This window comes from Haemaphysalis longicornis, unplaced genomic scaffold (assembly GCF_048455015.1).
Source record: "Haemaphysalis longicornis isolate Haplotype H1 unplaced genomic scaffold, Haemaphysalis longicornis Haplotype H1 scaffold_3, whole genome shotgun sequence".
In the NCBI taxonomy this organism is placed as follows: Eukaryota; Metazoa; Arthropoda; class Arachnida; order Ixodida; family Ixodidae; genus Haemaphysalis; species Haemaphysalis longicornis.
The window spans coordinates 79,104,847-79,130,581 of NW_027526335.1; the positions used below are offsets into that span (position 1 = coordinate 79,104,847).

Below are 25,735 nucleotides of genomic sequence, written 5' to 3' on the forward strand. Positions count from 1 at the left end.
TATATATATATATATATATATATTATATATATATATATATATATATATATATATATATATATATATATATATATATATATATATATATATATATATATATATATATATATATATATATAGTTTGGAAATAAGAGGCTTGTTGAGGAAGCACAGAAAGAAATGCCGGCTGTCAACGACACCAAAGGAGGAATAGGGGAATGGTTAGACTATTTTTTTGCCGTTCGTAAAGTCACTTTTTTTATTAATTTCCGTAAAAAAGAAAAAGGAAGAAAAGCATGCGTCCAGAGTGGGGACTGAACCCACGCATTTCGATTTGATCTCAAATGCCTTACCAATTCGGCTATCTGGGTAACTGTGTACTCCTTCACTTTCTGGGGTATTTATATTTACTACAACTGTATCTGACGCTTGAGAATGGTAGCCAGCGCCACTCAGACTACACGGGGAGAAGGGGGCCTTCTTTTCAACACCCGGGGTGTGACACGAACGTTTAAGGCCTGTCATGAGCGGTCAACTGGCGGAAAACCCTCTTATGCTACCTTGGCATCAAGGCTGCCAGAACCGAGGCCCGCGCTAAGCTTTCGCAGAATATATATATATATAGATATATATATGTATATATATATATATATATATATGTATATGTAACAACTGGCATGTATATATATACGAAAGCAAGTCTCTTTGCTGAAACGTTGGCAACAATCGTGCTTTTACCTTGTTTAAGGTTTTCTTTTCTATATATATATATATATATATATATATATATATATATATATATATATATATATATATATATATATATATATATATATATATATATACAGAAGGTGTCCCAGCTATCATGCACCAAGATTTAAAAAAAGAACAATGGTGTTACGCTAACAAAACCTAGTGCGTAATGTTTGCAGTACTGTGGAGAAGCGGATAGTATTTTTTTCGTTATTGAGGCTTAACTAATTAATTGTAATTAATTATCTAACTCGAGAAGTACTGTTCTAATCTCTGAAGTGTCAATGAGGCGCCTGTAGGTACCCACGAGGGGCATCTAACTGCGGTATTTTCAGCGACGAACTAATTGCGTACTCATTTATTCTGACTGATAAAGAAAACCCGCGAAATATGAAAAATATCACGTGACGGCGCTTCCGCGCGCATTGTAAAGTAGCGTCCCCAAATAAGCTGATTGAAAGCAACTGCTTCGCCTGTCACCCGCCTGAAGAGACAGCGCATCACCTTGATAATGGCATGCATGGAAAGAGCAACAGCAGCAAGATTCGCGGGGTGCGTGTGCAGATAAGGCACAAACTCGGTCGCGATTTATTCTTTCTTTCTTTTGTTTATTTCATTCTGGCTAACTCAGAGGCAGCCTGTTTGAGGGCATTGCTTTACGGTGCGCGCTAATGCGCGCGGAGGCACCGTAACGTGGTATTTTTCATATTTCGCGGGTTTTCTTTGTCAGTCAGAATAAATGAGTCCGCAATTAGTTCGTCGCTGAAAATACTGCAGTTAGATGCCCCTCGTGGGTACCTACAAGTGCCTCATTAACACTTTAGTGATTAGGACAGTGTTTCTCGAGTTAGATAATTAATTACAATTAGTTAAGTCTCTTTAACGAAAAAAATGCTGCCCGCTTCTCCACAGTACTGCAAACATTATGCACTAGGTTTTCTTCGAATTACGCCATTACTCTTTTTTTAAACCTTGGTGCATGATAGCTGGGACTGGGACACCCTATATATATATATATATATATATATATATATATATATATATATATATATATATATATATATATCAGAATCAGAATAGGAAATTAGGGGTTCATTGGCGGGCATTTTTTCTCCGCTTTCTTTCCAAATTCTTTTATCTGTTTCTATGACCTACTATATCCTCCCCTTTGCTTTCCGAGGTTTTCTTGACGGCCAACCCTTATATATATATACATATATATATATGTATATATATATATATATATATATTATATATATATATATATATATATATTTTTTTTTTTGGACCTGGAGGAGAACGAAAAATAGTTAGAATAAAAGAGCAGCCTGAAAAATCTGTGGGCCATTACCTTTATGGGGCAACAGGCGGTTCCTCGGGAAAGTCCGGAATATCCAGCAAGTCGTCATTTCTGGAGTCCGAAAAATTGGTCGGCTGCTGTATATATATACATATATCGCCGTCGAGACATGTCCGTACATGTGCCTTGAACTTGCGCGCATTGTGCGAGGAAAACCCCCACATTAATGCAAATGCTCCCGTAATGAAAGGGAAACCGGCAAGGACGGCGCCAATCGTTCTCACGCCGACAAGTCACAGATTGTTTGTATTGCTTCTCTTCCAAGGCCAAATCGAGCTATTCTGTTTTGTCGTTTTGTTCTTTTTCCCTGTCCTTCTCTACAGACGGTTTCGCCTGACGGGATAGCTCTGTGGGTGCCGCCATAATTGACGCGCTCGCGAGTGGTGATGCTCAGCTGGTGAGGGAAACCGTCCGTTTTTCCTTGAATGGTCCATCGAAACCACCCGGTGATTGAAAATATTCATCAGGCGATGAGAATTCGGGGCAACCTTATCACTCCAGTGCCATTTCCCACGCATGGGAACAAATGAAAGCCGCGTTGGTTAAACGACTGCATCGATTCACATAGTCTGGAGCGACGCCACCTCTTCCGGCAGGTCAACCATGTTGCAATCAATTCTGAGCAGCCACGCTGCCGCCAAAACAGTGCTCCGTTCCATAAAATACTCAACAGGAAAAGTCCTTTCATTTTAAGGGGAGGGGGCTTTTTACTTACGCGATATAGCGTGGATAGCTCTTGGTACACGAGTGGCTAGTACAATGCACGCGAGAGCTAAAGAGGAGCGTTTGTTTACATTGGAACCAGCCGTGATAGACTGCGCAAAAAAAAGTAAGATTTTGTCACCAGAAGAAAGAAACGCCAGACCCGGAAAGCCATTTAGCCGCTGTTCATACCAAGTGGCTGCAATAAGTGGCTTCACTCATGTGAGACCACCTCGCCGCCGCTTGAATCCCTCGTTGAAAGGCATTCTCGCCTTTTTCGCGTGGCTCGCGGACACTCCATTTGGCCCCAAATCCACGAAAGCCGACATTTCCTTGTTTCTGCGCATCCGCATTGGCTGCCCGCTTAGAGCAGTCCACCTTCGCGGCCTTTCTGTCGTCGGTAAATGGGCTGTGCCGGAAACCACGCGGCATATATCTTCGTTGTGTGTCCATTACACAGTTCAGAGGACGGTGGTTGTCGTTTACGGGCTCTTATAATGCTTGCGCTTCCCCCGGCTCAGGATTTCACCTCGAAGCATTAACTTTCCATCTCACGTTTTGAAACTTCTCCCGTTCTTCTGCATGGCACTGGTCGAGCGTATCGATTCTGGCGATTTCCGGGAACTGCTATTTATCGTTCGTTTTTCTGTGCATTTTTTCCACTTCTGTATTCTTTCGAGCTCTGTCCCTCTCTCGTTACTTAGGGTCCCGCCCCTTTCATGTCCTCCAGGAAAATTTTGTGATTGAGTATTTCGTGGGGCAGCGATCCTCTTCTCCTGCATTAAGATCATAAAAAGTAGTCCCAATAAATATTATTTCCGGGATTTCTTTCGTCCACTTTCTTTCTTACTTTCCAAATTCTTTATCTATTTCAATGACCTACCACATCCTCCCCTTTGCTTTCCGAGGCCTTCTTGACTGCCAACTCTTGTTTCTGTGTTATTTTCAACGAGCCCCTCATTTCCCATTCTGATTTTCTCTCTCTATCTCTCTCTCTCTCTCTCTCTCTCTCTCTCTCTCTATATATATATATATATATATATATATATATATATATATATATATATATATATATATATATATATATATATATATATATATATGCCTGTTGTCATACTTCGTTTCACGCAAGAACGATAGCGCAGCACCCTTCTTTTTTGCATCAAATTTGTGTTTTAAATTCCTGATAAAAGCTCTCTGGCTTTTACGCCGGGCAAAATGCGCGTCTCTGGCGCTGTCTTATCATCGACAAACAGATGCATAGGAGTCCGTTCTTACGTCAAGACAATGTGTGAAATCCTTGGCACGAGTACTAAGATGTCGATTCGCAAACTGCGCAACCACGGCGCACTGATGGTCAGATAAGTTGCCTTCGTCTACCCTTGTGAAAATCCCGAATTATATACGCGCATAGGTGTTGAGTGCGCATTTGCATTTATTTAATTCGGAACCAAGCGACGCTAAATGCTAATATCCCCTTGTCGCATGATCCTTATCGTATGTAAAATATTTCTGATGCAGGAACTTGGGTTTGCGAGAACATGTAAGTGCTTTTGCGAATATATAACGCCTCTGAACTGACGTACGTATTCACATATTTCGCAACCACGCCATATCTGAACACAGACGGAGTACAGGAAAAAAAGGAAGTTCAATAGTGTAAAGTTATGAAATACAGTTGCTCACGTTCTGCTCTCCCCGTGATAACGAACGTCATCCATGACTTCCTTGTCCAGAATTAAAAATCAAAGCAAAGAATACTCGACGAACAACCCAGAGAAGCTCATCTGACGGCACCACTGCAATCCTCAAGCCACTCTGATATGTTGCGCGTTTTCAAATGAGCCTTTATGACGGCGCAGACGTCCGCAAAAAAATATTCATCCGGCCTCTTAATTACTATAAACTTTGATTACACAATAGAAGGCGCAGGATACTTCGAGCGTTCCTTTTACAATGACCTGTTTTAGAATGAACGCGCTATTAGACTACCTCGGTGCATGGATTTCGCGCGAACGAACTAAAGCCTCATTCATAAAGCCTTGATCGTGGCGTGTCCCGTACTTTCCAGTTTATAACTCGCTTGCGTAAAGTATGCGCAGCAAAGGGAGGGTGCGCCGTGCGTGTGCATGCGACTGCCCGCGGTCACGCGTAACGTCACGCTTTTGAGGTCTAACGTTGCCAACAGGTGTCAGCAGATCGACGTGCAATGAGTTGGCACTGCGTAAAACTCAACTTGGAGGTGATTTAACGCTAAACCCAAACAGTGGACGTTAGGCCTAACGTCACGTCTTGGGATCTAACGCCGTCACCCGGTACCCATAAGAAAAAGGACTCTATGTGCTCTTACCGTCAAATAAGAAGAAATGTGCAGGAAAATGTAGGTCAAACGGCAACAAGGAAATAAAAATATTTATGAGATGTGCAATCATGAGCAGTTAAACTGCGAAACGGCGGCCAAGCGATACTTTATTATTTAGAGAGCGGGCAGAGAAGAGAGAACCAGAACAAAATATATGCCATCCCGTACCTTCGAAGTTTGTTCACATGAAGGCATTAAATTGAGTGCTTGTTGTATACGGTGGAGCTGTTACCAGTGGCGTTGCTGGGTAAACTTTTACCCGGGGCCCAGAAAATTTGCGCCCCCCCCCCCTCACATATAGGAAACAATTAATAATAATAAAGCAAGTATTATTATTGTTATTATTAATAATATTAATGTCTTCCATCGTTGCCATATTAAGGCTCGTTTACACTTGCGACTGGATACCAAAAGCGATTTCCGTCACTCTTGTCGCTCGGCATCACTCTGTCGACGCGCGACAACAGAGATTGGTATCGACCAATTTTGCACCCTCCACTTAGATATCAATGTAAAAAGAACTTTTCACGGATACTGAATGCGTGGGCTACACTAAATTTTTTCGCGCTTAGCAACAATGAGTCTAGACGATTTTTTGCACGCTTGTTCCAAGCGTGATGTGCTTTCACGCTGAAAAATCACGCTTCCTAAGCGGGATTCGCGGGATGCGTAATGCTGGTGAAGCGTGAATAAAGGTTATTTTTTACACGCTTGTTTTAGGCGTGGTGAACTATCACGCCAAGCGCTCACACTTGCCATCCGTGACTGGCGACCTTCCTAACGCTTAGTGAAGGTGAAAAAGAGCATTCGTACTTATTTGCTGCGGCGTTCTCCAGCTGGGCATAAGAAGCCTCTCTGACCGTCAGAAATCATTTAAAAAGAAAGCTAAAAGGCAATAGTTGCTGTGCTGTATTTATGGCCTGGGTAGCTTGGAGCCCCCATCAAGCCTATGAACATGGCAGAACAATTATTATCTTCTTTCATATTTCTTTTTAAATGACTTTTCACGGTCAGAATTGCATCTTATGTACAGCTGGAGAACGCCGCAGCAAATAAGTACGAATGCTCTTTTTCACCTTCACTAAGCATTAGGAAGGTCGCCAATCACGAATCGACAGGCCTCACGTTGCGACTGCGGCGTTAATTCTTCGTTATACATGACCGCAAACTTAGTAGTGTTACCAGAATGGGGGGATTGAGGATTGCCTTTGTGGTAAACCCAAGCGCTTTAGAAAGCAGTCAATTCAAGCTGTCACAAAGCATAAGTGCACCTAATGCATCCCATACAATTAAACCTGTGATGCGCATTCTTTCTGCGCCGTTACCTATGTTTGTGAAGAAAATTAAGTGAGCAAGTCTGTGAGGATTACTGCGAAGGTTGAAATTGTGAACCAAAGCCGAGGGCAAGAAATTTAAACAAATTTTAAATTTGACTGAAACTATAACTTACAAGAATGCTTTCATATAGGGAAATCCGAGAAAGACAGGAACTATAAAATAGGCTCCAGATGAACTCTTGATGCCACATTGATTGACTGTAGGGTTTTAACGCGCCGACGCAGCGCAGGCGATGAAGCGCGCCGTAGTGGAGGGCTCCGGATTAATTTTGACCACCTGGGGATCTTTAACGTGCGCCGAAGTCTCGTACACACGGGCGTTTTTGCTTTTCGCCTCCATCAGAAAAGCGGCCGGGAATCGAACCCGCGACCTCGTGCTCAGCAGCGCAACACCTTAGCCACTGAGCCACCGCGGCGGGTTTGATGCCACTTTAAAGCAGCACGTGAACTCTACTATGAATGTAACTCAGACGAAGTGTATACTTTCATCAACAAATGGCGTAAATTTGGAGGGCCCGTGGGATCACGTCGATGCCATCACCAGTAACTACTACCCGAACTTATCCTAGAACTGCACGAAAGTGGACGGTACTAAACGTCCTTTATGTAGCACACACACAAACACAGTACCAAGGCTTTTTTTTTTTTTTCAGTGGCGTGTCCACTTTCAATTTCAGGAATTCTCTGGGTTCTGCCGCATACCAGCTGCTTCACGTCGCATCATACAGTGCACTGGCAAAACATGACCACGGGTCAAACCTGGAAAAGATAAGAAGTGGCTTCAATATAACATTTATAAACTGCTCAGTTCTGTATACAACACGCGAACTTTTGCCGCGATGTGCAGCACAAACCCACACATTTCAGCTCTGTACAATAGGACACAATTTTTTTCAACGCTTCGTAATGTTCGCGTCGATTGTGTGCATTTGCGGTACACAACAGTTTTCGTCGTTTTGGAGGCGATCTTCGAAGGACAGGGAGAGCAAGCAACTCCTTCACCGGCGCTGTTGCGCCTCCTCGCCCGACAACGGCCACCGACGCGAACCGCGACGCGAACGAGCCAAAGATGCGAGAGCAAGGTGGGAGACCGGCGGAAACCGGACGGCGAACGAGAAAAGTCCGCTAGAAGTAGGAGTTCCTGTATAAACATCCCCCTCGCGAGGGGCACGATCAAATGCAGAGCATTTCCGGGGGTGCACGACGTTAAGTAGTTTGCGTTACGTTAATGTTGTTGCACTTGTGGCAACTGCTGACGAGAGAGCGCTCGTCAGCAGTAATTTGAATGAGTCAACGATATAAGGCGCGTCCGTAGCGTCCCGTCCTGTGTCGCCTCTGTGGCGCAGTGGGTAGAGTACCATGTACATTGCGTTCCGCCCGCAGGGTCGACGGATCGAAACCTGGCGCCGGATAGTATTTTCTTTTATATAGTGTAGGGGGAGGGGTGCGGACAGCGACGGTGCGGACTACGACGGGACAACGCGGGTGACATCGTGAGTTACTGAAATGCTCTGCATTTAAAACATCTCACAGCCATGACAACGAGAAACGCACTCCTTCATTCTTCTCATGTTTCCCGGTCGACCACATGACCCGTGTAAAACAGCGTCAAACAAGCTACATGGTGAACAAGGCCAAGACACTGAGCAGACCAAGCTGCGCGAGAACTTACTAACCGCTCAGCCAGTAGTCTTAGCTTACTCACCCCTCTCCCAAATACCTTCGGTGAGCGACTCAACCTTCAAAGAAAAGCCAGAGCTCTCTTTCCTCCACCTGATAAAAGCTTAACAGCTGCAGAGCATCAGTCTCTTAGACAAATACAGACGAACACCTATCCCAACATCCTCAGGCTATCGAAGATGTTCCCCGAGAAATTCACAAACGCATGTAATAAGTGCGGTGAAATATCCACCCTATTCCATGCATCCTGGGGTTGTCGTACTATATGGCCCTCAGTAAACACCAACACCAAGTTATATGAGCTATGGGAGGCAGCTCTGGCCAGCTCTGACCCTGGGGTTCAGAAGTATCTGATCTTTAGGGCCAAGACTGGGGCAGAGGAAACAGGGGCCCTGGAAGGAGGGAACCTACCCTAGTTCAATCAAGACCTTTCAGTTCAAATAAACGTTTCATCTCTCTCTCTCTCTCCTTATTCGAAGCACCGAGGTCAATAGTAAGATCTGCACAATACAGCAAAAACATCGTTATTCGTAAAATAGTTCTACGATATACAATGAGCAAAGACATCAGGAAATAATTTGCTTACCCGGACATTCCAAGCGACCGTGCATGACAGCTGACAGCCCACTGTAAGAACGTCGCCGGGCCGGAAACGTGGAATTTGTAAGAGCGGCGTCGTGTCGCGCGAGAATTACCCGCAGTCGACACTCGGTGTTCTCGCAACTACCGCGCAACACTCCACGCGGGCCAGGTTGTTCCTCCTTCGCCACTTTTCCCCACAATGAAGCGATCATTCCGCACAGTACGCACTTGAATTCAGGCAGACACGACGCCCAAAGCGGCTGTTTCGGCCGGTGCCTTCAACGACTTCCCGCCAAAATCGCTGGCGCGAGCACCACCTTTCAATGCCTTCGCGTGACAAAAAAAAAATGAAAATAAATAAAGGAAGCGCAAGCCACAGCAGCATGCAGCAACACGTCGCACGGCAACCTTGGGGATATGCATACATGGGGATATGTAACCCGCGCTGCCCAGGGGGCGCTGCGCAAGCGGCTTCCGGTCAGTACTTCCGGGTAGTACAAAGCTGCGCGGGTCCCATAGGATCCCGTGTGTACAGAAGCAAAAGGAGCTCGATGCTCCCAATTGTTTTGCGACATGGTCACCAGACCATCCCCGACGCGTCCGATCTCTTCCGGCGATCGAGTTGGCATTAGGGGAAGAAGCTTTGCTGGGCTAAATACGTTTGCAGCGCCGACGAAAGTGCCGTCACCTATCTACTTACAATATTTACAACGATCTATTTGCAACATTTACAAGCGGCCATGACGGAGCCAGTGCAGGCTGCACACCACACAAATTTTCGTCATCGATAATTCTTCAATATCACAGCGGTATGCTCAAACGAACACTTCGTCGTTGCATCGTGACCAGGGTGTCGAACCGGAACCGGAACCGAACCCAAAACCGGAACCGAACCCGAATTTTTGCCCGGAACCGTAACTGAACCGGAACCGTATTTTTTCCGCCATTTTGGAACTGAACCCGAACCGGAACGAATTGAAGGAACCGTTCCGAACCGGTTCCGGGGCCTCAAAAATGTGATTTCTAGTTTTCCATCCCGGTACCCTACCTTGCATCCGAAGATACTTTTACCATTCGCCAGACGGCACCACGCAATATTTTGCATAGTCTGCAATTCCCAAGGCCCATAAGGTTCTCATCTTATTATTACCCTAAATTTAATGTAAAGTCCGTATACACTATTAGTTTGCTTTAGGTATTGCTCATCTCGCCAAATTATCTTTTTGCATTTACAATAACTTAAGTTAGGACGCATATGCCGTGGCAACATATCATGGGGTATTCTTTATGGTTTCTATGTGCAGTGTGTTTAAAATCGTGTGAAGTTTTCATGTTGTTAATTCGAATGCATCCGTGTCCGCTTGTGAAGGCCTTCAGGGACACCATCAACAATAAATCCGTATCTTCCACTTATTTTAGTTTGAGTGGGCACTTCTATAAAAACAGCACTGAGACACAAACACTCACAGTTCTCTACGTCACCATCACTTTTTTTGTACAGTGCCGTTGTGTTCTTTGGTTACTGCCCTACGAGAACATGAGAATTGAAAAAAAAAAAAAAATGGGGCCTTCTCATTTTCGCTTTTACAGTAAATGCGATAGCATTTCCATGCATGGATTTAAGTCGATTAACGCGGATTAGCGGGTAGACTAGGGTGGTTTAGTGAGATGAGTGAATGAACTAATGTGAATTAGTGGGACTGCGGTGTTGATTAATATGGATTAGAGGAATTAGCGGGTCAGTTAGGCGGATTAGAGGGTTGGACCAAACATGATAGATTTGGGGTCCTTGGCATTTGCAAATTTTGCAGCGTTCTCTTTCTCGCCCAATCAGGAAATTTAGTTACGCACAAAATAGCCGGAAAGATATGTGTCGACCACCTGAATGCTATAAAAGGCCTTTTTTATGCACGTGTTACGCTCTTATGTCATTTCTCGCGTAAGATTTACATCTCGCAATGAAGTTAAAAACTAATTGCCTAATGCATGTCTTATATTCACCAAAAGGTTCTCAAAATGTGTATATATAGGAGGTAAGACTAAGAAGCAACTAAACTGAAAGAAAAAAAAATGGAACGATCAACTGGTTTGATGCGAAAGACGCCCGATAGCATACTCCGATACCTTCTCTTTCTTCGTGCTACCGTTCTGCAGCCTTCCGCAGGTGTAGCATCTCAACCCCCGAACACAGCCCCTTCCAAGCTGAGGAAGAGGCGATAGCACGTGCGCTTAGCCAAAGGGCCGCCAAAAGTCAAATAACAGACTCTTATCAGGCGTGGCGCAACTTTGCCAACAGTCTATTGCATGTTACAACACTTCGAATGAACAAGCAGAGACCACCAACGAGACCAGCCAGGATTGTATGGGCACCAGCTCATACTGGCATCGCCGGCAGACAAGATCACCAACCTCGTGGCTGGACATTTGACCCGCTTAGCCAGCGCTGATGAAGCCGAGCCCGAGCGCATGCATCCTGTATACATACCAGGAAATTAATTAGCACTATAGGCTCTCCCGTAGAACGTATTCCTTCCCGCACAAATCGCTAGCGAATAACCAGGAAATATTATTTCGTGCACTGCGGATTAACACCTTCCCACACATCACCAGTCTTCACCTCTTTAACAGGACACAATTCTCTCCATTTCGTCGCTTCCGTGGGGAGCCTGGGAACCTCATACACACAGTAGGCGGCTGCGACAAGTCCACCCTAGATCCATACAACCTACACGTTTCCATAAAGATTTGGGAGAAAGCCTTGGCCAGCTCCGGCCTGGAAGATCAGTTTCTCTTGATGGAAACGACTGTCGACTCTACCCCTCGAATGAGGACGCCTCTCTGAAACTTTTCCTCGATTTATTTAAAGTTCATTTTCCCTCTCTCTACGAGGGATATTTACTGCTGCTTGTGACTTCACTCGGCTATTATCTTTCGTAGAGCCCAACCGCTCTCACCTGTCGCTGAAGTGCCATGTAGCAAGTTCCTGTCTCCGGTGGTTCCCTATCTAATGCCATCCTGTACACGGCGTCCAATGAGTCATTAAAGCCGTTCTTTCTTTCTAACTGGTACGTTAGCATATGAAAGATGAGCAGAAGGAAATCGCTTTAAACGCCACCAGCCACGCTTGACAGTCGGAGGTTGACGCCGACGCGGGACTGTTTTCGACTTCTAGCAGTGCTAATGATTTCGTGTTAAAGCTAAAGCGCCGTTGAAACAAGGGGTGCATGAAAAGCGTAGCAGACCAATCAATTTATTTAAAGGCAAAATTATTTGCCTCATTGTGCGAAAACAGGGGTGCATGCCCGCGTGCGTGCCTAGACATTTGGTGGAACCAAAAAAGATGTTGGGCGCTCAGGCTCTCCTGCGCGCCAAAAAGACTTCTCGCTCGCCAGTAAACTACCTGCCTGCCTGGCTGCCTGCCAGGCAGGCGATTCCTGCGAGGATGCGTGATTTCGTGACGAGGGGCGGCCCGCCACGAGACGCCCGGGCGGAGGGGGGAGGCGGCGGAGACGCAAAATACTGTACCATGGCGACACTCCAGGGTACTAAAACATTTCTGCAGAAATTCAAATAATTATCTACTAATGCGTAGCATTCCTATGCCGCTTGTCCTCAGTGTGAGTTTCTACAGCCAATTTTTTGGTTTTTATAAATCCTGTCCGACCAATTATCTCAATTGACGCTGCTATAATTACAAATATAATATTCGCGAAATATCCATTATTGTGGAAATGCAGGCAGTTATACGGTTTCCCATTTTCCTTAATTGCTTAATATTTTTCTTATTTTATAGTTTTTCAAAATTTTGTTCGACCAATTATTTATATTTGCGCCATTATAACGATTACATTTGTAACTCGCGAAATCTGCCTTATTGTGGAAATGCAGGGTGTTACACGGTTCGCCAGTTTCCGCAATTATTTTACATTTTTTTATTTTTTACGTTTATACATTTTCTTCGACTAATTATCTCCATTTACCCTATATAACGATTACAGGTAGAAATTTCCAATAATCGTCATTATTGTGTAAATGCAGGGTGTCACACAGTTTGCCAGTTTCGGTTATTACTTTTTTTATTTTTTAGTTTTTCAGAAATTTTGTGCGACCAGTTATCTCCATTTACGCTATTATAGCGATTACAGGTGGAACTCCCGCGAAATCGGTATTTTTGTGGAAATGAAGGGGGTTACACGGTCCTTGCTGTGGGCAAAGAATGGTACGTGTTAAAACGATTGCGGACGGACGGGTCGTCTGCTTAGTAGGACGGGGCGATAGGCAGTCTGCAGGGAGGCTGCCCATTACCAGAAGATTCTGGCGAAGATGCATTGAGGGGGAGGCGCCGGAGGCACCAGTGTGCTGCCCACTGGTCAGGAGGCTACCTGTTTGCCTTCCAGAAGACTGTGGCGAGAACGCATTATTTGGAGACGATGTGCGGCCCGTCACTTGTCGGCGAAGGAAGTGGATCACATGGCTGCACAGCGGCTACGTAGAGCCATGCGTTAGAGCGCAGCCCTTAAGCACCCGCTCCTGTGGTTTCGCGTAGTCCCTCAGCGTTGGACTCGTTGTAACCGAGAGAACGAAGACGCCACCGAAGATAGAGCTGGCAGGAAAACGGAGGTTGCAAGTATGACGAAAGTGTAAGGGGGAGGGCGTAATTCCGTGACCGTGCGAGACGTGCTTCCCAGTGGCGACCCCTTACGAGACAACGACAGAGTATGCCGCGCGCCGTCGTGCATTAGCTGATGACGCGACCACTTCCTGAGGCACAGCATCTATGCGCCGTCGCCGAGAAGACTACAGTTCGCGCTGCACTCAAATTTCGCATTAGCGAGTGTCGTAATCGTCCGTCATTTTCTTCCTCAAGAAAACAACTGCGGGGTATAAAACTGCAGCGTTATGATCCAAGAATAAATTAAATTAAATTATAAAAATGAAAGAAACTAAATCAATAAAAATAAACTTGCGGCCATAAAAAGCAGGGCTTTCAAATTCATACAAATACGCAGTCTTATGTGTCCGAGCGAATTTTTCATTTCGCTTCAGTTAATGTTGTAATCGTAGACCTACTATAGAAAACATTTTGCAGTACATTTTACAGTTAAAGGAACTCTTCAACACTTTAGATCAACGCTCTCACTCTTATCTTCGCATCTGGAAACACTGCAAAAGTTATAGCTATTGCCAGCACAGAGGAGCAGTGCGGGATTTGCTCTTCCCAGCAGATACGCCTTCCGTTTCTGCTTCGCTGTTGTGGTTTCATTTTAATGTCGCAACCTAAGGAAAGCCGGCAAATAGCCGCTACATCGCTGTAATGACGTCATTCCAGCGGTAGAATAACGCCAAGACTGGGGAAGAAAGAAAAGTATTTCAAGCACGTTTGTAAGTTATCTGACGGGGACAGAACAGTACTTTTTGTCTGAGGGACTTTCCGACTCCCTGATCTAAGTACTGGATGTGTTGGTTGACTACTTTCTGCAAGCATTCAAGATTTCGAACAAAGTTGAAAAAAGTGTTGCAGGGTTACTTATTTTTGGCCAAAACAAAACACTTGCACAAAAAAACCTACATTATGGCTTCGTTTTTGACAAGGAAACCTGACAAGGAAACAAAACACTAGCACAAAAAATGAACAGAAAAAAACACGCTTGCTTTTTTTTTTCTCCGAACCCGTTCGAACCCGTTTGAACCGGTTCGAACCGGTTCGAACCGGAACAGAATGGTGCGCCGGAACTGAACCCGAACCGAACCCGAAAGGCCTGAACCCGAACCCGAACCGAACCCGAAAAAATACCGGTTCGACACCCTGATCGTGACAATATAACGTATCTCTATATAGCCACCGTTCCATCGTTTCAGCTTAGGCTGTCCATGACTGTACAAAACGCAGCATGGAATACAAAAGATGACTGGGTCAGGGAAACTGAAGGAATGAAGCCTACGTGAGAAGGCTATCGGATATATATACCGTATTTATTCGATTCTTAGCACCCCCTTTTTTTCCATCATGGCGATGCCCAAAACAATAGGGTGCTTATATTCGAAAAACCTGAATTTAACCCCCCCCCCCCCCTCTCCACGTTTTTCGCGGGCTTATCTCGAAAAGACGGGTGCAAAGAACAATGGGCCTCCTCGATTTACCAGTCCTGGACGGCCCGCGGGCAGTCCCAGGACTGCCTTCGGACTGAGGTCCCATAGGAATACATAGAAAAATCGAGCACCGGATGGCGTCCTGGGCAGTCAGCGGACGGTCCGGGACTGATAATCGAGGAGGGCCAATGTTTCATTTGGCGAGCATTCGAAAGAAAAATAGGTACAGACTGTGAACCCACCGCTTACGTGTGGTATACTCACTCACCCTCATTACCATTCGAGTACGTTGTGCCGCTTGAGCCACCGCTTTCAGTATTAGCAAGTCAAGCAATAAAAAAAAAAGGCTGTACAAGAAAGAAACACATATAATGCTTTCTCTCACACACAGCGCTGATATATCCAACTGCAATTATTGGGGAAAAAACGTACAAGTACGTGGACTTTGTAGGTAATATTGCGCCCGCGCCCTAATAAAGGGCGCTCCACTGGGATTTAAAAATGTACGTCAGAAACGCTAGTTCTTTAGCAGAAAGCAGCGCGCTTAATTATCACCAAGATTCATAATAAACAGAGAATAATCGTTGAATGGAAGCGTGCTCAGAAACATGGTACAGATTGCGGGCAGCCTATGAAAATAATGTTCGTTGCAGAAAGGGGGAGGCCTCAGATAAATCCATTCAAGGCAGTGCCTCCCGATAATTGAAATAGGCACGAAAGCAAGCGACCCGGTGTGCTGACAGAAGACGAACAACCGAAAGCTCAAATATTTAACCACGGACACCGAAGCCACATACGTTAGTTTACCCTGGCCGAACTCAGGAGCCTCATTTGTATTGTTCCTAAGATGGACATCTCCGTTCAATCGAAAATTGTTTCTCTGCATGCTACAAATAGAGTTCCAATTTACGGAAAGAAACAGAACAGACAGCAACAGGTGAGGCCTTTGGCGAGTGACTGTGGTTGCCACTCCCGGGTGCAAAGGGAATTACAGCTTAAATATTTACCATAGCAGACAATATTATTCCACCTCTGCACTGATTGTTTTGCTTTCTGTAGCTTTGAAAGGAAGTACTAGAACTTTACGTCACGAAGCAACCGAGTCAAAGACTGTTCGGGGGAAAGGTGATTTAGGGTTTAAACACTTGCTTAGCACTCGTGAGGCCGAAACACGGCTCGAGCCCGAAACACTGCTCGGGTAAGAGGTGATTCAGGGTTTAAACACTTCGCTTAGCACTCGTGAGTCTAACTCTGCTGGGACCCGAAACTCTGCTCGGGTAAGAGGGGATTCAGGGTTTAAACACTTCGCTTAGCACTCGTGAGGCCGAAACAAAACCAGGCTTTTTCGGCTTACGTAACCTATTTCTTTCTTTACCACCGGGAATAGCGCTTACTACTACTGTGCCCGTGTAGCTATGTAGCCTTTCCCAGGTATTGAAGATTCAGTTATATTTAGTATTCAAGAATAGCGCACGCTAAAGGCGCCCGATGATGATGCTGATGATTGCTATTGGTTTCCCCTTTGTAGCGGGGTGATGACGTGTCATCTTGCCAGAAAGGACAATATACCTATGTTTTATACTCTTGGTTTAATACTAGCGCTGCTTAGGGCAGGCACAAAAAACTTAAGATTCATGGTGAAAAACAGCGCAAGGAACACAGGGACAAAAAGGAAGAGTGGACGACGCACAGCGCTGTGCGTCGTCCACTCTTCCTTTGTGTCCCTGTGTTCCTTGCGCTGTTTTTCACCATGAATCTTAATCTGCACCAACTAGCCCAACTTGCCATCTTACTACAAAATACTTATTAGGCACAAAATACTTTTTTTCCCTGTTACAGGTGGTCACTGTCCTGCAATATTCCCCTCTCTGCTTTTCGTCCATCAGCATTCTAATATTCTTTTTGTCGCCTCGACAGCGTTGAAGTCAACTTCCTCTGTGATACCCTTAAACCCTAGGGCTTCTGGAATCAGAATATTTCCCTCATGTAGTGGTGGTGGTGGTTGTTGTGTGGGATCAGGCGGGGTTAGCCTGGCTGGATATGCCGGCAATTGCTCCGCCCAAGCTCTTCTTAATTAGCCAATGGTAGTGTCCTTTCACCACGAGTTTGCCAGTTCCGTCTCCTGAAGGAAGCTTAGGAGAAGGCGCGACACGTCTCTGCGCAGCAACCAATGTCCCCTTGGAAAAACGATTAGGTCCAGAGTGTTGTGTGGGGCTGCCAACTTTCGAATCGCTGAGAGTATTGCGGTCCGTTCGGCATTATGCTCTGGGCAACACATCACGTAGTGGTTTACATCCCCTATCACTGAACATGACGAACACAGAGGCGATCGCACGAGGCCCACCTTGAATATCCATGCTGTGGTCTTCGCTGAGCCCGTTCGGATGCGGTACAGCAATGTTGCCTCCGATCTTGTAAGTCCCTTTGTGACGCAAGGCTTCAAATTTTTACGGATGGCTCAGTCGACCCGCACAGAGGAGTTAGTGCAGCGGCGTATGTCATTCCTGATGCCCAGGTTTCCTGGGCAGCCCGCCTGGATCAAGTGGTGTCCTCCACCGAATCCGAGTGCATTGTCATCGCGGCTGCTTTGAGAAAACTTAAGTCATATAAGCCGCAGGAAGTTGTAATTCTGACTGACTCAAAAGCAGCAGTACAGCTTTTGCAGCGTGGGATCCCCACAAAAAACGGCTGTCAGCGTTCCTTACGGCTTGTGCAAGAACTCAGCAGCAAGGGTTTTAATGTGCGGTTTCAATGGTTTCCATCCCATGTTGGCGTCAAGGGCAATGAGACCGCTGATCAGATGGCACGGCGTGCGCTGCAATTGGCACCGACTGTTAAAGTTTTTTTCCAATCAGTGTAACGACTTCAGGCGAACAGTGGCCGAACATTTCAAGCCCTTGGGGAATCCCTATCATTCCCTCATGTAGATTTGGATGGATACCCTCGCATTCTAACACTATGTGCCGCAAAGTTTGTTGCTTTTCCGCAGACCACGCAAACCCCATCATTTTGTGAATACTTCCCCATAAAGCTCTTAGTTCCCAAGCAACCTGCTCTAGGCTCAAAAAGCAAAGCAGTGCCCTGGGAATTATCGTAGAAATTTTCCTTTCTGATTTCCAATTTCTCAGCCCTGTACATCTCTAACGACGTTTTAGTCTCCATTTTTTCTCTTCATTTATCCGTTTCTACCTGCCTTGCCTCTTTTTTGGTTACCTTGGCTGTTTTGGATTCTCCACTGTTCTTTCCGTATTTCATCGTGAGCCCTCTAGTCTTCCTTAACCACTGTGTCTCCACGCTTTCTACACTTCAGCTGCCCACCTACGTTGATCCATTGCTCTCAACCTCCTGTCAAAGCATATTTTGATTGATTGTAGGATTTAACGCGCCGACGCAACGCAGGCGATGGGGCGCGCCGTAGTGGAGGGCTCCGGATTAATTTTGACCACCTGGGGATCTTTAACGCGCGCCGAAATCTCGTACACACGGGTGTTTTCTCTTTTCGCCTCCAGCAGAAAAGCGGCAGCCACGGCCGGGAAACGAACCCGCGACCTCGTGCTCAGCAGTGCAACGCCTTAGCCACTGAGCCACCGCGACGGGTTCAAAACATATTTTACTCCACGCATCTCGAACTTCAAAGGACGCCCAGCCCATATCTCCCTGCACTGCTTCGTTAGTTGCTTTTCCATGCGCGCCTAAGGCCAAACGGCGCGCCTACAACACTTTTCAATTTTTTTTTCAAAATTTTTAGCACCTGTCACGTAGCTTTGAAGCTCGTCAGAAAAAAGTTTTCCTCCTTTTCTTGGTAAGGGTATTTTTTTGTGGGATTGAGAGGCGTCAAGCCACTACGCGGCTGTTGGACGGCTCCCTTTCAGGCGCAGCAATAAACGAATTCCATAACCACTTTGAATAAAACCGCCAAAAAAGCAGGCCAGACACTATACTAGTATTTGCTGCTGCGACGAGAAAACCACACAGAGCCCCTGTGCGGTCGCATGCACTTAGCAAAGTATCACACTTTGGAGCACCTGCACGCAATCCAACTCCCGACGTGGACAGCGGCCTCCGCAAGCGAACAGCAGGCCTTGACTATTCGAGAGAGCTTCGAGAGAGCTCAAAAAGAACCGAAAAGCCGGAGATTCGGGCTGCGTAGTTGTAACCCAGAGCTTGTACGAGGAGGTCTTTGAAAACATCGTTATCAGGAGGATGCAGCCATTTCCCATCGTCGAACAGGAAGACTTCCTCGACTGGTGACTTGCCTTGCGTCTACTACGAGCCGCGCACTCCTGGAGTGCATCCGCTGCCCACTTTATCGATACCAACCATCGGTTGCTGGTAAAATTGGAGAGAGCGGAGCCCATCTCAATCACAGCTTATGTCAGCAAAAGTTTCAACCGGTAAGTGATGGTGCTTAACATTGGAATTTTAAAAAAACAGTGGAAGCTACACCCCGGCTACGAGGCGTGCCGTACTCGAGAGCTGACTATTAAATCTGGCCACCTGGGGTCCCTTAACGAGCGCCGAAATTTTGACACACCAGCGTTCTCAATCTTCGCCACCATCTGAAAAACGGCCGCCGCAGATGGGATCAAACCCGGGTCCTTGGGCTCAGCAGCACAAATCATTTGAATTTTAATAGCAGTAATAAGAAAAAGAAATACTGTGCTTTTAAAGAAGCACGTATGAAAGAACTGGAGAAATACGCTCAGCGGCACTGGATTTTTTTATTGTTCCGGTCGTATTTTACAATTTCGTGAAGTATGGGGAAGGGGGGTGGTCGACCGATATTGATGGTTAGCGTCACGCTCGTAACAGGAAAAACGTGTCTGAACTCAACTCGCGTCCGTTGACCTCGAAGTGGTGCCAAATATGAGTTCAAGCAGCGCCAAAAAAAAACAGGTGCATAAAAATTAAAAAAATTTAAAACATACAACGAAAATGAAATAAAGGAGAAATTTTACACGCAAAATTAACATACCCCCTACACACACACACACACACACACACACACACACACACACACACACACACACACAACACACACAACACACACAACACACACACACACACACACACACACACACGCACGCACGCACGCACGCACGCACGCACGCACGCACACACACACACACACACACACACACACACACACAGACAGACAGACAGACAGACAGACTGGCTCAAATTAACACACTATTCATCGTTTATCCGGTTGACAAATCGGTAATTATTTTACAAAGCGCGAAAGAAGAAAAACTACCATGCGCGGTTTGCGGCGGCCGCACCAACTAAAGGCTGTGACGTCAGGAGGGGGGGGGGGCACCGTGATTGGACGATGCCCAAGAATCAAACAAGTTTCGGTTTCGGTTTCGGTTCTGTAAAACAACATGCTTGACATCCGATGGCGTTGTTGGATGGCCATTCTCGATATCTTAGTAATCGCCGTACCGCGCTTCTGCCATGTTGTCGGCTGTCAAATGTCTAAGATAAACCTCCCAGGGCGGCTTGGAATCGTAGAAATCACTAGACGAGGCCTACGCAGTGGATGAACGCCCTCCGCGTCACCGCAGACTCTCAAATGCCATGCGCTTTTCCCGCATATTCGGAGCTTGCCTCACTCATGTCTGTTCGTAAAAAGCTAGTTCGCACCAGGCCAAGGGTGTGCTGATTGAGGCCTGGGCCCACTGCCCGCAAGCAGTCGGTGCTTGTGGCAACAGCACGCCAACGAGTCATTGCCAGTATGCGTCATTGCCATTATGCGCGCGTTCTGCGATCTCGCTCGTGGAGCAGTGAACGTTACGGCCCAAAAAGGGTGAACTCAGTCCAGAAAACATCGGCCGCATACGAAAAAATCAACTTAAAAAAACAAAAACATGTACCCACGGGGATTCGAACCTGCGACTTTCAAAACAGTAATCCCAGCGCCTCAAACCACTAGGCCACGAGCCTTTTTTTTTTTTTTTCTTTAATGCCGGTCTTCGACACAACACAGAAACACAAAACAAACTTATTCACATGAGCAACTCGAGCGACAAGCCACCAACCTATATGAAGGCTGATGTCTCTCTAAAATTCCCTAAGCATAGTCAAGGGTTCTATCCTTGACAGCCACTCAGGAGTGTATGCCTTGCTCTTCTGGACTTCTACGTACTGGGATATAGACTCACGAAAACATTGCCGCGTAGGTCGGGCGTCCACATCACCGTGGAGCCAGGCCATGCGCGAGCGCCATATGCTATACAAGGCCACCAACATAACGAGGTCCAAGGGCGCCCCCTCCTCGTTTTCGACCGCTAGACAGCGTATGCCATGGGGGCTCAGCGGGAAATCTTTATGAAGGGTCCTCTGGAGGACATCCCACAAAAATACCGCAGCCCAACAATGCAGAAAAACGTGCTCTATCGTTTCTGGTTGTTTACAAATTGAACACTGAGTTCCCCATGGCACAGATATCCCTCTATCCTGCATCCATGTTCCAACAGACAAGGTGCCTGTGTGTAATTTGAAGAAAAAGGTTTTCACACCGGAGTGAACCTCCATTCTTTTGACGCGCTTTAGCACATTTTGGCCTGGCCCAGCACGGTAATTATACCTATACATAGGGACGGGGAAAACAACATCGCAAATGTCGTTATACAGTTTTTTGCGTGTCACAGAGGACAGGTACTCTCCAGAAAAACGTGCGAATAGAAAACGGGCCGTCATAACTATTTCCTTCAAATACCCATACACGCCACCTGGCATGCACCATGTTGATACTACATATTCCGGCATAGCACGCGCCAGCCGTACTTGCATGACACTCTGCAAGAACGGGTCACGAACATCTCGCCAAAACAAAAACCGGTTTACCAGCTGTCGCACATAAAGGTGCGCCAGCCCCAAGCCACCATCTCGGACTCTCCGAAACAGGTTTGTTCTGCTGCACCTCTCCCATGTTGAGCCCCAAACGAACACCGCAAATACCCGGTGAAGCCTTTGGACGTTCATTCGCGAACAATGCAGTACCTGCATGATATACCAAATCTTCGCTACAAAGAATAAGTTACATGCCGTGGCCCTTGCAAAAATTGACAACCTTGCCCCCTTCCATTTCTCGGCCTTCTCCCTCAACGCCATTGTCTGGCTACGCCAGTATGGTTCACTATCTCTGTAATATTCCAGTTCAACGCCCAAGTACTTCACTGGAGTGGTGACCCAACTAATATTAGCGAAGGTTGGCGGTGTTGATGACCATTCCCCATGCCAAAATCCTAGGCACTTTGCCCAGTTCACAAAACTACCCGTCACCATGCCAAACTTTTTGACAGTGTCAACTACCAACTGAACGCTTTCTTCGTTCATACAAAAAACGGCCACGTCGTCTGCGTAAGCCAAAAGTTTAACTTCCGACTCATGCAGTCGGAAGCCTTCGATGGCACTATTTCTGATTATACTCATACACAGGGCTTCGATGTATATGCAAAACAATAGGGGGCTGAGGGGGCAGCCCTGGCGCACCGAACGCTGCACTTCAATTGGGGCTCCCAACTTTTTGTTCACGATCAGCCGCGTAGTGCAATTGCGGTACGCCAGGGCGACGCCCTCTTTAATTACAAACCCAACGTTCACATGGTCCAAAATACAAAACAATATCTCGTGTGACACACAATCAAACGCTTTTTCCAAATCAATCTGCAGGACTGCCACTCCCGTGTGCAGGGCGTCGCAGCACTCAAGGACACACCTTGCTTTATGGATATTTGTAAAAATATTGCGACCCTTAATTCCGCACGTCTGATGTGGCCCTACTATTTGTTGGACAACACTTTGAAGCCTTTGTGCCAGAACTTTCATAAAGATTTTGTAGTCGACGTTTGTTAATGATATTGGCCGGTACGACTTCACAAATTTAAGTTTCTCCGCTTCATCTGTCTTAGGAATGAGGACTGTGTGGGACGTGGAATATGATGGGGGCAGTGTTTTAAGATCATACGCTGCATTAAACATCTTCGTTAGCACAGGTACCATTTCATATTTAAACATCTTATAAAAAGCAGCGCTTAACCCATCCGGCCCCGGCGACTTTCCCGGGTTCAGGCTTTCAATAGCACATTTCACTTCGTCTTCGGAAATAGGTCGTTCAAGCCAGTCCTTCATTTCGTCTTCCAAACGAGGCAGCCCGTCTATGAAATCCCGCTTGAAGCTTTCTGCGTCCACCGCCTTAAGAGCGAACAGTGCTTGGTAATACTCATAAAAAGCATTATCGATTTCGCTTTTTTCACTCGTTACTTTACCCATGTAAGTTATCTCCTTGATCTGATTGCGTCGTGCATGTGCTTTTTCTATTCCGAGCGCACGCTTTGTGGGCGCCTCACCTACTGCCCATTGCTGTGCTCTCGCGCGTACTAGGGCACCGCGATAGCGTTCTTCGTCAATAAGTTCAAGCTTATGCTTTATCTGTGCTATGTCGTCCTTAAACACCCCGGGCATTCTTCCCTCCTCTAACGTTAATTTTTGTAGGATGTTTCTAAGCATTCTTTCCTTTTTGGTTTCTTCATATTTAATACAGCTACACCGTTGTATGGCTTTTATTTTTATCTCTTGCTTGCTTAACTCCCACAGCGCCCCGATGTCACTATGTGTTCCATCTAGTTCGGCAGTTTTCTTTCTAACAAATGTCGTAAATGTTTCGTCCTCCAAAAGTTTAGAGTTTAATTTCCATAGGTCCCATGTAAAGGGGGACTCTTCTTTCTTGCCCCCAATCGTGCACTTAACCAAACAATGATCGGAAAAGGAAACCGCGTGCACATCGTAGCTTTGGCAGTTCTGTATTAAATCCAGCGAAACGTAAATCCTATCCAGCCTCGCGTGGCTGAAACCTTGAAAGTGGGTGAATCGGACGTCTTTTTCCCCGTCTAGACATTGCCCGACATCAACGAGTCCATAATCCGCAACAATTTCGGATAACAAATTAGTACTAGCATTTCTATACGCGTTGTTACTTGTTTTATCCCGGCCCGAAAGTACGCAGTTGAAATCCCCTGTTATAATGAGCATTCTGTCTGTATCGACGTGTTGCCTGAGAGTCCGAAAAAATTTTTCCCTCTCTATTACAGCATTTGGAGCGTATACACAGACAATTCGAAAGTTCACATTATCAAGGCTGCAATCACACACAACAAGCCTGCCCGAACGACAAGACGTCACACCATCCACAACCAGACCCGGTAGTTTCTTCAGCAACAATACACATCCCGCGGAGATCCCCACAGCATGACTTACGCAAGCATAGTACCTCGACGTGAAACGACGCACCATGGCCTCGGTCTCCTCCTCCCCCTCGACTTTCGTCTCCTGAACGGCTACAACGTCAATGTCCTGCTCTGTTAACAGACGGTAAACCTGACTTTGCTTTCGACGTGTCGACAGCCCCCGGACATTTAATGTTGCTACGCTCAGGGACCCACTCATTACCGTTAACTTATGAAGGCTACAGACCGGGCGCATGGTGCTTACCTGACACGTGAGGACTACGCTACGCGTTCTTAAACGGCGCCAAAGCATCTGGCGGAAGTTGCTGCACCGGCTGCGTCTATGGAGGCCCCCGACCGCGATGGACGTTCGTTCGAGGCTTGGATAACAGCCGTCGCCCCTGGTTCGTTTTCAGTGGCGGCTCCTCGCTGCTGGTTGTGGTTTCGTGGCCGCTCCCTTCACCCGACTTGTCAAGGCTGCGCTTGACTGTGCCTCCTGTACCACCTAGCGTTTCCGCGGGCTGGTGCTCGGCGTCCCCCGTTGGTGGCTGAGACGCCGGTGCGGCTTCCTCCTGCGTCCTAGGCTCCGAGCTCTGAGAGAAGTCCGTTGTGCTTGTAGTCTCCTCCGCTGTCGACTGGTGTCCCGTGCCTTCCGCGGCCGCTTCCGCCTCGACCACGTCCATGAGGTGCTCGTCAAGTTCCTCGCGTTGCACAGGCCCCGTGACCGCTGCGTAAGTGCGAACGCACTGCGCTTCCGAGTGGCCGAAACGCCGGCACCGGGAGCAGCGTGGCACTTTGCAGTCTCTGCGTACGTGACCCGTTCCCTGGCAGCGAAGGCATTGCATCGGCCGGCCCGGTGCGACGAGGAGGGCCAGCTCCCCAGCCACCCGAATTTGATGGGGCAAATCTTCCTAAGTCACGCCAGATTTTAGCTTCAGCGTCACCACCCTCGTCGTAGACCCTTTGTCAAGGACACCTTGTACTCGCCATCTTTCTTTGGTGATTTCGATGACCTTGCCGAAGGTAGCGAGTGCTGCCCGGACGTCCTCGTCATCAACGCCGTGCAGCAGCCAGTGTAGCTTAAGCCTCACTTGGTGGTCTTGCGGGTCGATGACGAGACACCGGCGTCCCTTCACCTCCTGCTCGCCAGCCGCTAGCATTTTCTTTGTGGCCTCGGCACTCTTGAAGGTCACCGCCCACACGTGGTTGATTTGGTACGCCCCCAGCGCAATCACGTCGGGGAGCATACCAACACGGGCGAGCATGTCTCGGAAGTCCTCTACACGAAACGGTCGGGCTTTCACGTCGCCGTGAAGAAACACCGTATTGGAAACAATACGTCCTGTAGGCAACTGAGGCAAAATAACTTGATACTCACTATCTCCCTTAGCATCTACCCTGTTTCCGCGGCCGGCGTGGGCCGCTGTCGCCGCTCCAACGGAGCTCATGATTCCGCGTCCGCACGCTACGGTGGCAAGAGGTGGAATGCTAGGCCACGAGCCGGCACTGACCGGGCTGGATATATAAGGTCTATAATGTATAATCAGTTTACACTTTTATTTATTTTAAGCATTTCAAGTACTTTATGTGACTATTTGTTGTATAGCGCTCCTGCAGTAAGCGTCCCCTAAACTTCCACAATATCTCACGTCTAGCAATT

The 25,735-nt window shown here is 46.8% G+C and overlaps 1 pseudogene; it reads right to left on the reverse strand.

Moving 5' to 3' along the window:
• Nucleotides 1-24,416: 24,416 nt before the first annotated feature.
• LOC144173651 (uncharacterized) lies at nucleotides 24,417-25,523 on the reverse strand (annotated as a pseudogene).
• Between the last annotated feature and the right edge of the window lie 212 nt (nucleotides 25,524-25,735).